Below are 14,337 nucleotides of genomic sequence, written 5' to 3'. Positions count from 1 at the left end.
GATCAAGGTTCCCTCCCCTCCGCAGCACCCACAGCTCTTTTCTGCCCTAGGTCAACTCTCCACAGTTTCTGCCTTTGATGATATGGCTATTTTTTCTAACTCTAGTTGTGCAGTTTGTTCTCTTAGTCTTCAAAAGAATTTTTTGGGTGTTCAGAATGATTTGGTATTTATCTACTGTGCTCAAGGGACAAGATGCCTGATGCTTAGGGGCTACCTGATGTTCTGCCATCTTAACTCCTCCTCTACAGTCTGTATAAAAGAGAGTTTTGGAGATGCCTAGGTGGCTCATTTGGTTAAGCATCTGTTTTTGGCTCAGGTCATGATCCCAGGGTCCTGGGTTCAAGTCCTGCATTGGGCTCCTCACTCAGTGGGGAACCTGCTTCTTTTTCTGCCTGCCACTTCCCTTGCCTGTGTTCTTTCTCTCCCTCTGACAAATAAGGAAATAGAATCTTAAAAAAAAAAAAATCAATTTTATCTAATAAAACTCTTGGTACCCCAGCTTATTTTTTTTTTTTCCATTTCACTTTGAGTAAAATATCTTTATCCTTTCCTTTATTCTAGTCTGGTGCTTGCTTCGGCAGCACATATACTAAAATTGGAATGATACAGAGAAGATCAGCATGGCCCCTGCGCAAGGATGACACGCAAATCCTTTATTCTAGTCTGTATTTGTCTTTAGGTATAAAGTGAGTTTCTTGTAGGCAGCATATAGATGGGTCTTGTTTTTTTTTTAATCCATTACATCTACCTGTGTCTTTTGACTGGAGTATTTACAACATTTACATCTGAAGTATGTTTAATTAATTATTATTTACTTACTGCCATTTTCTTAATTGTTTTCTGGTTGTTTTTATAGTTTTTCCCTCTTAATCTCTTTCTTTGTGATTAATAACTTTCTCTAGTGTTATGCTTGGCTTTATTTTTATTTTATGTGTCTGTAATAGGTTTGTTGTGTGGTTACAATGTTCAAATATTATGTCCTAAATACATAGATATCTATATTAAATTAATAGTCATTTAAATTTGAACACATTATGAAAGTAATACATTTGTAATCCTTCCCCTCCACATAATTTGCATAGAATATAAGGCTTGTTTAATGGTGATGAACTCCTTTAACTTTTGTTTGTCTGGGAAACTAACTCTACTTCAGTTTTGAATGACTGTTTTGCCAGTGGATTTTCCTCTTCACATTTGAATGTATCTTGCTACTTCTTCTGGCCTGCAAAATTTCTGATGAAAAATCAGCTGATAGCCTTATGAGGCTTCCGTGTACATAACCAGTTGCTTTTCTCTTGCTGATTTTAAGATTCTCTTTTTTAAATTTGTGCCATTTTAATTACTATGTGTCTTGGTGTGGCTCTGCTTGGGTTCATATTTTTGGGGGGCTCTCCGTGTTACTTGGATCTGGATATCTGTTTCCTTCCCTAGGTTAGAGAAATTTTCAACTATTAATTGTCCAAATAATTTTTTTTGTACCTTAATCTTTCTCTTCTCCTTCTGGGACCCCTATATTGTGAACATTCACATGCTTGTTATCGTCCCCGAGTTTGCTTACCCTGTCATTTTTTTTAGAAATTCTTTTTCTCTTTACCATTCAGCTTGGGTGCTTTCCACTACTCCCTGTTACGTAGCTGATCTCCTCTGCATCTTCTAATCTGCTTTTGATTCCCTTTGGTGTATTTTTTTGTTTCAGTTATTGTATTCTTTAACACTAACTGGTTGTCTTTTATATTTTCTGTCTCTTTTTTGAAGTTCTCACTGAGTTCAGTTACTCTTCTCTCATGTTGAGTGAGCATCACTATGACCATACTTGAACTCTTTTCAGGTAGATTGTTTATCTCCATTTTGTTTAGTTCTTCTTATGGAAGTTTTGTGGGGTTTTGGTGTGTGTGTGTGTGTGTGTGTGTGTGTGTGTGTGTGTGTGTGTGTCTTGTTCCTCTGCCCTTTTATTCTATTTTACTTTATTTGTTCCTGTGGAATAGGTGAAACCTGTACCTCTTGAAGGAGTGGGCTTGTGTAGGAATTCCCTTGTGTAGACTGCATATGCCTGACAGCTTTGGCTGGTTGGTTGGATCTGGGCAGGGGCAGGCCAGGGTCCTGGGCCTTTCCATGCTGGGGCCATCCTGCTGGGATGACTAGAGCTTCAGCAAGCATGTCCTAGGTCATTCCTCACAAGAGGGGTCATTTTGAGATGGCTGGAACTGAGGTGGATGTGGCCTTGTAGATCCTGGGGTGCTCCATGCCTAGGCCACTGTGGCAGGAAGGCTGGAACCAGGGAAGACACTGGCCAATATCATTTTCACAGAGGACACCTGGCAGAATGGATGGAGTCATAGTGGGCAGAAGCTAAAGATTTCCCAGTGTATGCTGCACCATGGCAGCCTTGATGGGATGGCTGTAGCTCAGGTGGCATGAGTGGGAGTGTTGCCTTGAGGTGATCACTGGGGCTGGTGTGGGCTAGGTGACTGAGGCTCACTGAGGCAGCAAACCAGCAAAGGGTGGAGGAGGAATGCAAACAGTAGCACTCACCAGCACCGCCAACCTGAGGAAAGTTGCAGCAGACTCTCACCATTTAGGGTGTGCTCTAGGGTTAGTGCAGGTTTCCTTCACTTACAGTCTGGTAGCATTAAACAGGTGTTTTGTTTTGTTTTGTGTATTGTTTTTTCTTGTTGCTTTGACCCTGGTCTGGTAAATCTGTATGTGGGTCCCTCAGTGATATCACTCCCTATTAGAATCTGTAGCACTGGGGTTGAGGTTCCTATTATTAGTTCTCCATGTCTCCTGCTGTTCTCTTTATGGTCCCTCTATCCTTTGTTGTGCAGAAGCTTTTCAGCCAGCCACGAGTTCTTCAGGAACAGTTGTTTTAAATGTAGGTAGATTTGGGGTCCATTGGAGAAGGTCAGGGTGTTGTTACATTGACATGTTGGACCCCTCTTAGTATGGACTTGTAAGCAATATTCTTCCAATCCATGAGCACAGAATATCTTTCCATTTATTTGTGTCTTCATTATCTTTCATCAGTGTCCTAGAGTTTTCAGAACACAGGTCTTTCACATCTTGGGTTAAATTTATTTTTGACAATTGTAAATGGGATTGTTTTCTTAGTTTCTCTTCTAGTTTGTTATTAGTGTGTAGGAATTTTTTTGTACTGATTTTTGTATCCTTCAGCTTTACTAAATTTGTTCTGTTTTTTGATAGAATCTTTTGTGTTTTCTATATAGAGGACTATGTCATCTGCAAATAGTGACAGTTGTTATTCCTGTGTGATTTAGATGCCATTTATTTCTTTTTCTTGCTTACTTGCTCTGGCTGGGACTACCAATGCTTATTGAATAAAAATGTCAAGAGTAGACATCCTTGTCTTATTCCTAAAGAAAAAAGTCTTCAGGTTTTTACTGTTGAGTATATTAGCTGGGGGCTTGTCATATATGGTCTTAATTATATTGAGAAGTGTATCTTCTGTTCCCACTTGGTTGAGAGTTTCTTACCAGAAGTAGATGTTGACTTTTGTCAAAATGTTGATCCTTTCTGACATCTCTGTAATAAATCCCACTCAATCATGGTGTATGATCTTGTAATGTATTGTTGAATTAGGTTTGGTAATATTTTATTAAGAACTTAAAAAAATTTTTTTACGTAAATTCTAATTTCTTAATATACAGTGTAATGTTAGTTTTAAGTGTACAATATAGTGATTCAGCACTTCTATCCAAGTACTAACTGGTCCTGACCCTGCTCAGTTTCCAAGATCAGACAATATTGGACATGTTCAGGGTGGTACAGCTATAGACTTATTAAGGATTTTTGCATCTATGTTTATCAGGGATATTGACCTCTAATTTTCTTGTAGTGTCATCGTCTGGTTTTGGTTTCAGGGTAATACTGGCCTTAGTGAAGTAAGTTTGGAAGTGCTCCTTTCTCTTCAATTTTTTTTTGAAAGAGTTTCAGAAGGACTGGTATGTCTTCTTTGTATGACTGGCGGAACTTACTAGGGAAGTCATTTGGTCCTGAACTTCTCTGTTTTAGGAGGTTTTGGGTCATTGATACAATCTTCTTATTAATAATCAGTGCGTAAGATTTTTCTATGCATGATTCAGTCTTGGTAGTTTTGTGTTCCTAGGAATTTATCCGTGTCTTAGAGGTTACCGAGTTGGTTGCTGTATGCTTCTTGTTATTATAGATAAGGTAAATGATGGTCAGCGAAGTGGTCCCAAGTTATTGTGCCTCCAAAGTCCGTGCTGATCCTAATGGGTAAATTTGCATTGTTGGTTCATTTCTGTGGGGGGGTGTGTGTAGTTGGGGATGGCTAAATTTGGGTGGGGTGTGAACCTGGCTGTCACTGAAAACCTGGGGAGAAGCTGGGACAGGAGTTCCAGTTTCCTATCCCTTTTTTTGATGCTTTCCACAAATAGACCCTCAGGTGAGGCCTATAGTGTCAGCACAGTATTCTCAAAGGCTAGACGGTTGATGCTGGAACATAGGAAGGATGGGTAAAGGCAGATACTGACTGGGCAGGGATATAGACTACAATTGTATTAAAAAAGGAACTTTCTCAGCTCTTTGCCATTAGTCTTTACGCGGAGACACCCTTGTGAGATTCCTTATCTAGTCATACCCAGGATACCCTTCCTTCCTGTTGGCTTCACCCTCACCAGCTGGTGGGCATAGCCAGAGACCCGGCATAAACATGAGCCCCAGAAATCAATAAAATTGATTCCCCAAGACAGAAACCTGCCAGTACTGAAGAGGGGAGATAGGGCCTGGTGTCATAAACCTGGATCCTTAAGCTTCATTCATTATCTGCAGGGTGTCTCTCCTTGGACACATTATCCACAGCATCAAAAAGCCTTTAACCTGTCCCTCACCTCATTGGCTCATGTACCCACATATACTTCCTTTATCTCTTTCCTGATGGGTAGTGTGCTTCTGGGATGTCTGGTGAGCTGTCTTTGCCTTCTTGTTTTCCTCCAGGACTAAGCCTACGTTAGTCTTCATCACCATCAACGAAACTTTTTGTAACCGTTTGTTATCTCCACTGCCCACCTCCCCTCCCACCACTTTACCCTCTCTTGTCCATTCCTCAGTCAGGAGCTAGAATAACCTTGTCATGGTTACCCCACTTGCCCATTTGAAGGGTCTGGAATACTCCCTGTCTCGTGTGATGACAGGAAGCTCAGAGCTCTACCATCTCCAAGCAGGACAGGAACAAGGGCATCCCCAGCTTACCCCCAGAGCCATGCACATACCCCCACTACCTCCCTTACTCATGTATCCTGAGTGTCAGGATGGCCACAGGCCACAGCCTGTCCCCAAGCTCCTGTCTGTCCTGTTCACTTTATTTCTGACTACCCCATTTGTGCTATGGGAGGCCCTGGGGAAGTTGTCCTACATCATTAAATCCTGACCCTTGGATTATCATGGGATCAGGGGAGACTCTACCCTGCAGAAGTATTTGCAGAGCCTTGTTGCTTTGAAATTTGGCTGGTTTGCTTTCCATGTTTCTTTTGGAGAAGAGAGAATCCCTTTCAAATGTTGACTTGAATTCAGTAAAAAGGTTGCAATTGGATATTCTCTTAAGCCTTCCTCAGTTGAGGTCAGAGATCTATGATTAGAAGACCTTCCCATTTCTGTCCTGGGACTAGAAAAAGTGCAGGATAATCTCCCCCCGGCATATGACTGTGAATTGCAGATCAGTCTGATGGTGGCTGGCCTGAGAGTAATGGTGTCAGGACCCTGAAGGTCCTTGCTTGCTTGAGAAAATCACACTCTTGGCTGTGAGCTGGAGGTAGGGCAGGTAATATCTGGGTGTTTCTAGACAGGTCAACAAAATTCCTTTGAAATCTTGATCTCATATTATGGTTTTGAAATTTAAATCTCATATTACAAAAAGAATTATAGTTGAATCTGACCCAGAGCAGTGAGGCAGCATTAACTTGAGAACAGTGTGCACATACTGGTCTCTCTCCTCTGACCCGTCCATGTCTATCACTTCAAAGTTTTATAGAAAGGTTTTTTTCTTTTTTTTCCAGGAAAGTTTTCCTGATGGACAGAATTTTTGCCTCAATATCAAATGAGTATTTTCCCTACAATCGTTTCCCAGAAAAGGAGGAGTCCCTTAATAATAAATTCCTTGCAAAGTTTCTCTCATTACACACTCTTTCTCAACTACTTTAAATATGGGAATATTTGGGAAAGACCCATTCATAAAAATGACCTCAATTAGGCTTAGTTTGGGAGCTGTAATGGAGATGTCCAGAAGAATTGCCATAAAAGGAGCCAAAGGCAAAACCCAAAGATTTAGTCATGATGCCCATGGCTTGCGCCCACTGTGAAACAGACATGATTTCATTTTAAACAAGTTTTTTTATGGCCCTTTTAAAAAGCAAAATGGATAAGCAGTTATACAGGCACTTCTGGGGTAGTTGGAGAAACTTCATATTGACTCAAGTGGGTACTCAGGACTTGGGAGACTGCAGTAGCAGCTGTGTCACTGACGACTGCATGGCAGTGACAGGGATGAGCCCTGGAAAACGGTGCTGATGATTCAAAAGAGGAACTAGTGATGATAAGGAAAAATGCTGTCAGCCACGAGCATGCGAAGATTTGGATAGAATTATTTCATACATATGAGTGAAAAATCAATATTTTATATTCGTGTTTTGGATATTGTCTGATTAAAAATATCAGCGATGGGTGCTGTTTAATGATGCAGCTGTTTAATCAACATTTAAAATGTATACATTCATGTTCAAAAATCTTTAGATCTTCTCACCGGAAAATTGGGAGAGGACTCTGTATGTGGGGCTGCATTATATTCAAGCCCCGAGATAACCAAGAACCTGGTTTCCCTACTCTGCACTTAACATGCTTTTTCTGATGCATTCTTTTTTAAGGCTGAGGCTAATCGTATTGACTTCATCTCTCTCTAGAATAACTTTAGAGGACAGGACTGTTGTCTTTTTGCTATAACCCTTCCCAAGTGGAGTTTTTCCCCTCCTGTGGTGTGGGAACGGTCACTGGTCTGTCTTCTCATGGTCCTTGTGAAACAAGGTGATCTGTAAGGATCCATCCTGGCTACAATTTTTTTTTTTTAAGTTTTTGTTTTTTGTTTTACCAAGTGTGTTGCTTTAAAAAAGCTTTTAAGCCCTTGGTGTGTAGGGCTAAAAGCAGGAGGCTTCCTTTAGGATGTGTGGCTCCTAGGTCAGAGGGAGTCAAACACCGGCCAGCAGTGTGGTCTTGAGACACAGACCACCCTTAAGTCTGGGGAGAAAGAGAAGAAGAATAAAAGATCTCTCCCGAGACACAGACCACCCTTAAGTCTGGGGAGAAAGAGAAGAAGAATAAAAGATCTCTCCCAGGATGATCATTGGAGTTTCTCTTTCATTAATAAGTCAGGATTTTCTAGCTAAACAAGGGACTGGGACAAGGACTGGGAGAATATCTTAGAAGAAAAAGTCATGTGCATAGGCTGGGAGGTAAGAGAAGATAGTATGTTCCAACAACCAGTGAGTGTATCTCTGGTAGGAGAGGTGCTGCAGGACCGGGAAGATGATGCATCCAGAAATGCAAATGTTGGCGGTGGGGTCAGAGAAGGTGGACAGCCGCAGGCGTTTCATGCTGCCAGTGCTGCCCCCTAGTGGATCATCAGGAGATGGGTGGGAGCAGCTGGAAGCCACCATGGAGGGAGGCCCCAGAGGTTGACAAGCAGGGACGGATCGGTGCACTTGGCAGCAGATGTGGGCATTCTGTGGCAGAACAGCCTGGAATGGGATATGTGTGATCTGAGCACTCAGGAGAGGTGTCCTGCCCCCAGACCCTTTGGTCAAGAGCTGCAGTGGACCCGATTCCACCATAAGAGGACTTTTCTTGGGCCAGATGAGACTGTAGTTGTGGTGTTAAAAGGCATTCTGCTGAGGAAGGAGGGATATATTTACCCTCTTTCCTCCCTCCTCCCTTTCTTCCTGTTTCTTTTTCTTTTTTATTTAAATTCCAGTATATCTACCTCCCTTTTAGGTGTTGCTGTATGTGCTTAGAGCAAATGCATGAGCTGAGGTGTGAGGCAGGCTTCTGAGTTGACTCAGATGAGGGCCTAAGGGGATCCTGATGAAGAAACACTGCTCTGAGTTCACTGCTGGGGACAGAGAAGTTTGGGGGCAGTAGCTGGTGATGCGGAGGCAGTGGTGAGGAGGGGGAGAGAAACTCCAAAGAGTTGGCAAGGTCTGTGAGTCAGGAACAAGTTACTGTGCACGCTAGCCGCGGATGTGCTGATGAGCAAGGTTTTCACTAAACGCCGCTGAGGACAGATGGCATACACAGCAAAGGATATGGGCTTTGGGGTCAGTTAGAGTTGGAACCCCCACTGAGCTATTTGTCTACCATATGACCCCGAACTAGTTAAACCTGAGTCTGTCAGTAGTTCTGATGCTTATGTCGCAGGAGTTTTTAAGGATTTATGGACCCAAATGAGTATTTCTTAGGTGGTACATATGTGGTCACCTTTATACACCTGCACCTGCCTGTGACCCCCACTAAATAATGAGAACTATCTTGGGAGTGTGGCGAACACGCAGCCCAGCAAACATGAGCAGCCAGTACTTCCCAGTCAAAATTCTCAACGTGGAGCTTTTACTTTCTCAGGGATCCTTAGCTAGGCTCTGATGCTGGCTGGAGTCCAGGTGTTCATAAGTCTCGATTAAACAAGGGGCCTAATCCACACTGACTTTGAGAGTGAAGAATGGCTGCCTTTCTGGTCTTTTGAGTCCTCATGCAGTTAGGTTTTCTGTTGTCAGAATCTCAGTGCCTTTGAGCACCTTTTTACTTAAGTATTCTTTTAGGCCATTCATTTAAAGGCATGATCCCCTTCTTGGAAGCTTACAGAACCAACTCCAGAGAAACTTATAGTGATTCATGTAAATGCTGTCACTAGACCACAGGCTTCTCACAGATATAGCCAAAACTGCACAGAAAAGTTTCCTACAGGGATGAGACGGAGATGCGCACTTAATGGTTGTAGCATATGGACATGTTCATTAAGAAGCTTCGTCAAAGGGGTCTGGACTGAGTCTAAAGGTGGGTCTTACTTAGTATCTGAACGAATGCTGTGGTAAGGTTAAGCTAGTGATCACTGGGCTCGTCTGGCTACTCTGTCTCTGAAGGATTGTTTTGACATGCCGCTGGATAAGGAGGCCCTTGGAATGATACACTTCATCTGAGGTGGGTTGTCTACTCCCACTCTTACTTTCGTGCTTGAGGATTCCCCTTTATATCTCACCATGTTATCCTAGTAAGGATGCAGTTTCATACAAATGCATAAAGGAATCAATAAACACTATTCAAGTAGGAGGTAAGTCTTGCTTGGAAAAGTTCAAGAATGACACAGGTCTAGTTAGATTTTTGTTATGTTAAGGGATATAACCATAATGACAAAGAATCTAAGTAAAGGATTGAAGCTTTGGATGACCAAAGATTTCTGGAACTCAGCTATGCTGTCTCATCTGGTTTTAATCTGTAGCCAGTGGGAGAAAATAACCATAAAAATAAATGAACTTTGCATTTAAAGGTAGATTTTCTCAGTGGAGATAGAACTATTTTAAGCTGTTGAGAAACCAGGCACCAATAGGGCCATGAACTGCTGACCTGGATTTGGTGGGCCGTGCTCCCCTCTTCTTCCCTGCACTCTTGTCTGCTTGGGTTCTGCTCTCCTCCTGCTCTTCTGCTTACTCCAGGGAATGTGCCGAAGCATGAACTTAAATGTGTACTTAAATAAGCTTGTGTGTGCGCACGCACGCACACAGTTTGTTGTACTGTTTTTGTATTTTGAAACTGCCAATATTTTATGTAACTTTACAGAGAAAAAAAGCTTAAACCAAAAGTTAAAACTGTTTCTCTGCCCCTGGGCTAGGGAAACAATGCTCTGAGAGAACTCCGTATGAGCTTTCTGGAAGCAGGAGACTATCAATCAGGGTTAAGACCAGAGGTACCACAAAGAAGTCAAGTCGAGTTTGTCAGAGCCAAATGAAGAATTTTAAACATAGACCAGTGAGCCCAAAGCCAGATTATTTGTGTAACCTGTGGTACATTATGTGAAGAGATAAAGCTAACTTGGTTTGTGGATTTGACTCAGTACGTTATTTTAGGTAAATTCCCAATGTGAGTATGTGCAAATCTAATAGTTCAGAATTTTCTTCCAAGTAGAATCGTGTACTTAGTTTCATAGACTACTAAGTTATCTCAGAGTAGCAGCCAATGGATGCTCAGTTGGCTCCATGTCTGTTTTAAGGGTACTCGAGCACTGTGGCTACAGACCAGCCACTAGATGGCGCAGTACCTCTGTACTTGGCTGGTGCCTTGGCAGCCCTAAGGGCGGGGTTGGATAATCCACTGGTGGGTGGTATGGTGCTGGGATTCCAGAACTCCTCTTGGGAAATTCATTAACCAGTTTTCTGATTTATAATCTCAGTCCATTCTATGTTATTAAGACCAAGATAATATATTGCTTTTCTTCTGAAACCGATTCTATTATGCTAAATGGACATTTAAAAAGCCACTGAACTCTGAAAGCATCTAGTTTACACTAAGACCCAACAGCAGTAGTGACAAATACTGCTACCTCAAACATTAATGATATCACACTAGTGATCACACACGGAAAAAAATTTAAGAATTTATTTCTTAAATTTACTTGAAAGATTAGAGCTGATACATAAGAACGTTTACAGTAACATTTAGAGTTATGTCAACATAAAGACCAATAGCCATGGTAACAACTAGCACATGCAATTCACTACAGAGGTAAAAATACAATACCCTCTCTACACAAGCCTTCTAAGTGAAGTAGAAGAGGTGGGGGTAAAACAAGTGAACTTTGAAGGATTGCACTTAAAAAGATACACACCTAATGCTAAATCACTGTATTGTAGTACTAGCAAATTGCACACTTTCAGAATATATTCAATAAACATATATTAAGACTACAGAATATTCAGATATCTGCCTTTAAAATGTCCATTTGACATCACGTTTTGGCATTCCTGTTACAGTATTTGAAGCATGTAGTTACCATTCAGACAAAGCTTGTCTTTAAGGGATCTTCAATGCATTTTCATCATGATCAATGGTAAAGCATGGGTAATGAAGTTAAACTAATCCACTTGAAGGAGCTGCTGATTGCAAAAAGCTCCTAAAAATTCAGGAAAAGAAAAACAAACAGCAGAGCTCACACCAAGTTCCCTTTTTCTTTTTAATGCAATGTATACTAGAATATCACACTAATGCATGCTAGTAGCACACACAAAAAGATTAATCGAGTGACCGTACATTTGGCTCTGGAAAGCTTGTTATTGACTTATATCTGAATTCTGTTTGTAAGTATTCTGAAAAGGAGTATTTTTTCTGCTGGCAGAAGACCATTAGAAAGAAATTAGGCTGTAAATTGCTAGTTTACATCATCTTTGAAATCCGTGAGTGACCTATTTTATTGAAAATTTTTTTTTAGTACGATCTCCATGCAACATGGGGCTTGAGCCCGTGACTCTGAGATCGAGATCACATGCTCTTCCAACTGAGCCAGCAAGGCACCCCAACAATGACCACCTTCACATTAAACATCTTGCCATTTGATGGCATCATATTCTCTATAGCAAATCACAGTGAATTTTTAAAAGCAATCTTAAGGCAACAGAACTGAGCATGACCTGCAACAGAAATCTATCCCAGCAATTTTAACAATTTAAAAAATTTTATATAGCTTATTACATTGACGTATTACCCATTTCAATAGAGTAACATATAGTTTGGAAATTTCTTCTTAAAACCAAACATAGGACAATGACATAGAATATAAGAGAATGGAGGAAGAGCTCTCCTACTTTATACTTGGTTGATACATGTCAGTTAACAAATTTTAGAGAACTGTATGATATAATTATCCTACTTCTACATTATTTCTCCTGATTTTAACTACTTAGCCCTGTGGATATAATACATTTTAAAAAATTTTGATTTCTACTTATGAAACTATTTAAATGTTCTTAAAAGATGAGCTTTCATAAACAAATGTCTTACATTTCTACTTCATGAACCTTGAACTTCACAGTGAGCTGGAAAGATTAGGCAACTTGATGTGTAAGGTTGAAATTAATTCAACAGCTAGGTAGAGAACTGATGTGAACACAGAATGTGTGAATGGTTTTTTTTTTTCCCTGCTTCTACTTACATATTGGGTATGTTCCTGAGTGCTGACTGATCCAAGTTTATTTGTTAGGATTTTAATGCATTTTAAGTTTGGGAGTTTTCCCACAGTTGCTCACCATTATGCCTTTGTAAGGGATGAGGGTATGGGACCAAACACACCAGTTAACAGTCAAACTGCAATGGCAACACCTGTGGCACACTTGCTTTTTACTCCTTTGTGAGGCCATGAGCATCAGAAGCAGTGCATTAGTTCTGTCCATAGAGAGGCTTGCCAGCATTACTTTAATGGAAATTTCTGGATACTCAAGATTTAGTAGGAATCACATCCACTAACTTATATATAGACTAGTTTTCATATAAACTAGATTTGTTTCTCTCTGCCTAAGTAAAATACAACTTACATGTCTCCAAACAAAACAAAGTTATCTAAAGGAAAAAACCCCACGATTATCCTAAGACCTGGCTTAGGAAAGTAATTTTGTACTTTAAACAAGTTTCATGAATGCATTTCTCTTGTTAGGCAAAGATGTACATCACATATTCGTAATCAAATCTAGGGCTATTTCCTCAAGATTTATTTGTTCAACTAAATGTCTAAAATGCTCTTGCACCGGGTGGGGGGCACTCAGGGCACCATGTTCTATGCAGGTTTCAACAGATTTGCTTATACAGTCAGTGTTCTTTCTGCAAGGACTTCATTCTTACTCCCTTAGATTATAAGCTTAAGTTTTGTAATTGCCCCTGTGCCCCCAAATACAAACATGACACCAGAATTCTTTTTAAAACTGGTAGAGGTGACCATTTTACAAATAACAGGACTATTTACTTGGCGGAAATAAAAAAGAAAACTGATACAAATTTGACAGATTCTTAGCAAGATAAATGTAGTCCTAGATGGGATCAGGCTTTGACCAGATCTAAACAGTGGTGGTGCCGTTATCCTGTAGTGAGACTTTGGGGTCCCTCTGTCCCTATTCGGCCTCTCTGTGCCTGGTCTTCTCATGTACTTCTCATCCTGTCATTCTGCCAATCTCAGGTCTTTTCTCCCCCGTCTCAAAAAGACCATGTGTGCAAGTAAGTGCTCTGAAACACAGCTGGCAAGAATACAAAGATAACATCTAATGAACAGTAGGTCTACTATAAACAATATTCTGAGAGCATAATGAGTAGAATTAGATTTCAGTTGTCAACTTTCCTTCTTTTGAAGTTTGCCTGGTTTTGGTGACATAAATACAGAAAACCAAAACCTACCTTCTGAAAATGTACTTCACACCACTAGTCGACCACTAATGATTTAATGAAAATTTCTTCATTTAACTTCTTGTTCCTGTCTTTAGCCCTGCCTCCTTGTCAAATGTGGTGGGCAGGGTATGGCAAAAATGTCAAAGTGGGGTTAAGTGCTAAAATCTGGAGCCCTAGCTTACCTTTCTCTGGGAAGAACAGAACTTGCAGGAGAGTAGGTTTAAAATCTAAATCACAATGTAGAAGGAAGTCAGTCCCATCTACCTCAGAACTGGCAGATACTAAAATACTAACCCTTCATTAAGTGCCTTTACAACAGGGTATGCTCTGTGACATTTACTAACGTCAACATGTACGGTTTTGGATGATGCTTTATTTGGTAAGTAGTGCCCATCTCCTCATAGTTTGCTTCGAACACTGAAGAAAAAAAAACCTTCAAATCTTGGCCTACTTAAAAATAAAAACAAAGCATGTGTCTTCACCCTAAAATATGTTTTAATTTAACATTGTATAAAGCGCTTCATCAACCAAGTTCTCTAGTATTAACAAAAAGGATAATGTTTGTGTATATATATATATATATATGAATGTTAAATAATGAAGGTCTTTAAAAAAACAATTAAGGTCTTATAAATGGCAAAGAATTTTTTAAATGGCTAACATAGTTTGGCATTCATTCATAGCTCTTACCTGGGCACTTTGCTGAATTTATGAATGATGATAAAAAGCAGATCTTGAAAATCTGTTAGACTGCTTAATGAGGATACTAATATTCAAAAATATTCAGACTTGCACTCCATTTGTCTCATAATAGGCAGCATCACTACCAATGGAGGAGAATGTCTACTACTTCCTGTTGGCAATATTCTAATTAGGTCCACTATTTTGGCTTGTTTTGGT

At 40.4% G+C, this 14,337-nt stretch overlaps 1 non-coding gene across 1 annotated transcript; it reads left to right on the top strand.

The window, feature by feature from the left end:
• The first annotated feature begins 565 nt into the window (after positions 1-565).
• Positions 566-673, top strand: LOC116864017. Its single transcript, XR_004381907.1, has one exon. It is a non-coding gene; the product is annotated as a U6 spliceosomal RNA (small nuclear RNA).
• The last annotated feature ends 13,664 nt before the right edge of the window (positions 674-14,337 follow it).

The sequence above is a fragment of the Lontra canadensis genome, unplaced genomic scaffold (assembly GCF_010015895.1).
Source record: "Lontra canadensis isolate GAN:19392208 unplaced genomic scaffold, GSC_riverotter_1.0 scaffold4, whole genome shotgun sequence".
In the NCBI taxonomy this organism is placed as follows: Eukaryota; Metazoa; Chordata; class Mammalia; order Carnivora; family Mustelidae; genus Lontra; species Lontra canadensis.
The sequence above is the reverse complement of the archived record's forward strand: the minus strand, read 5'-3'. Positions and strand labels throughout refer to the sequence as shown.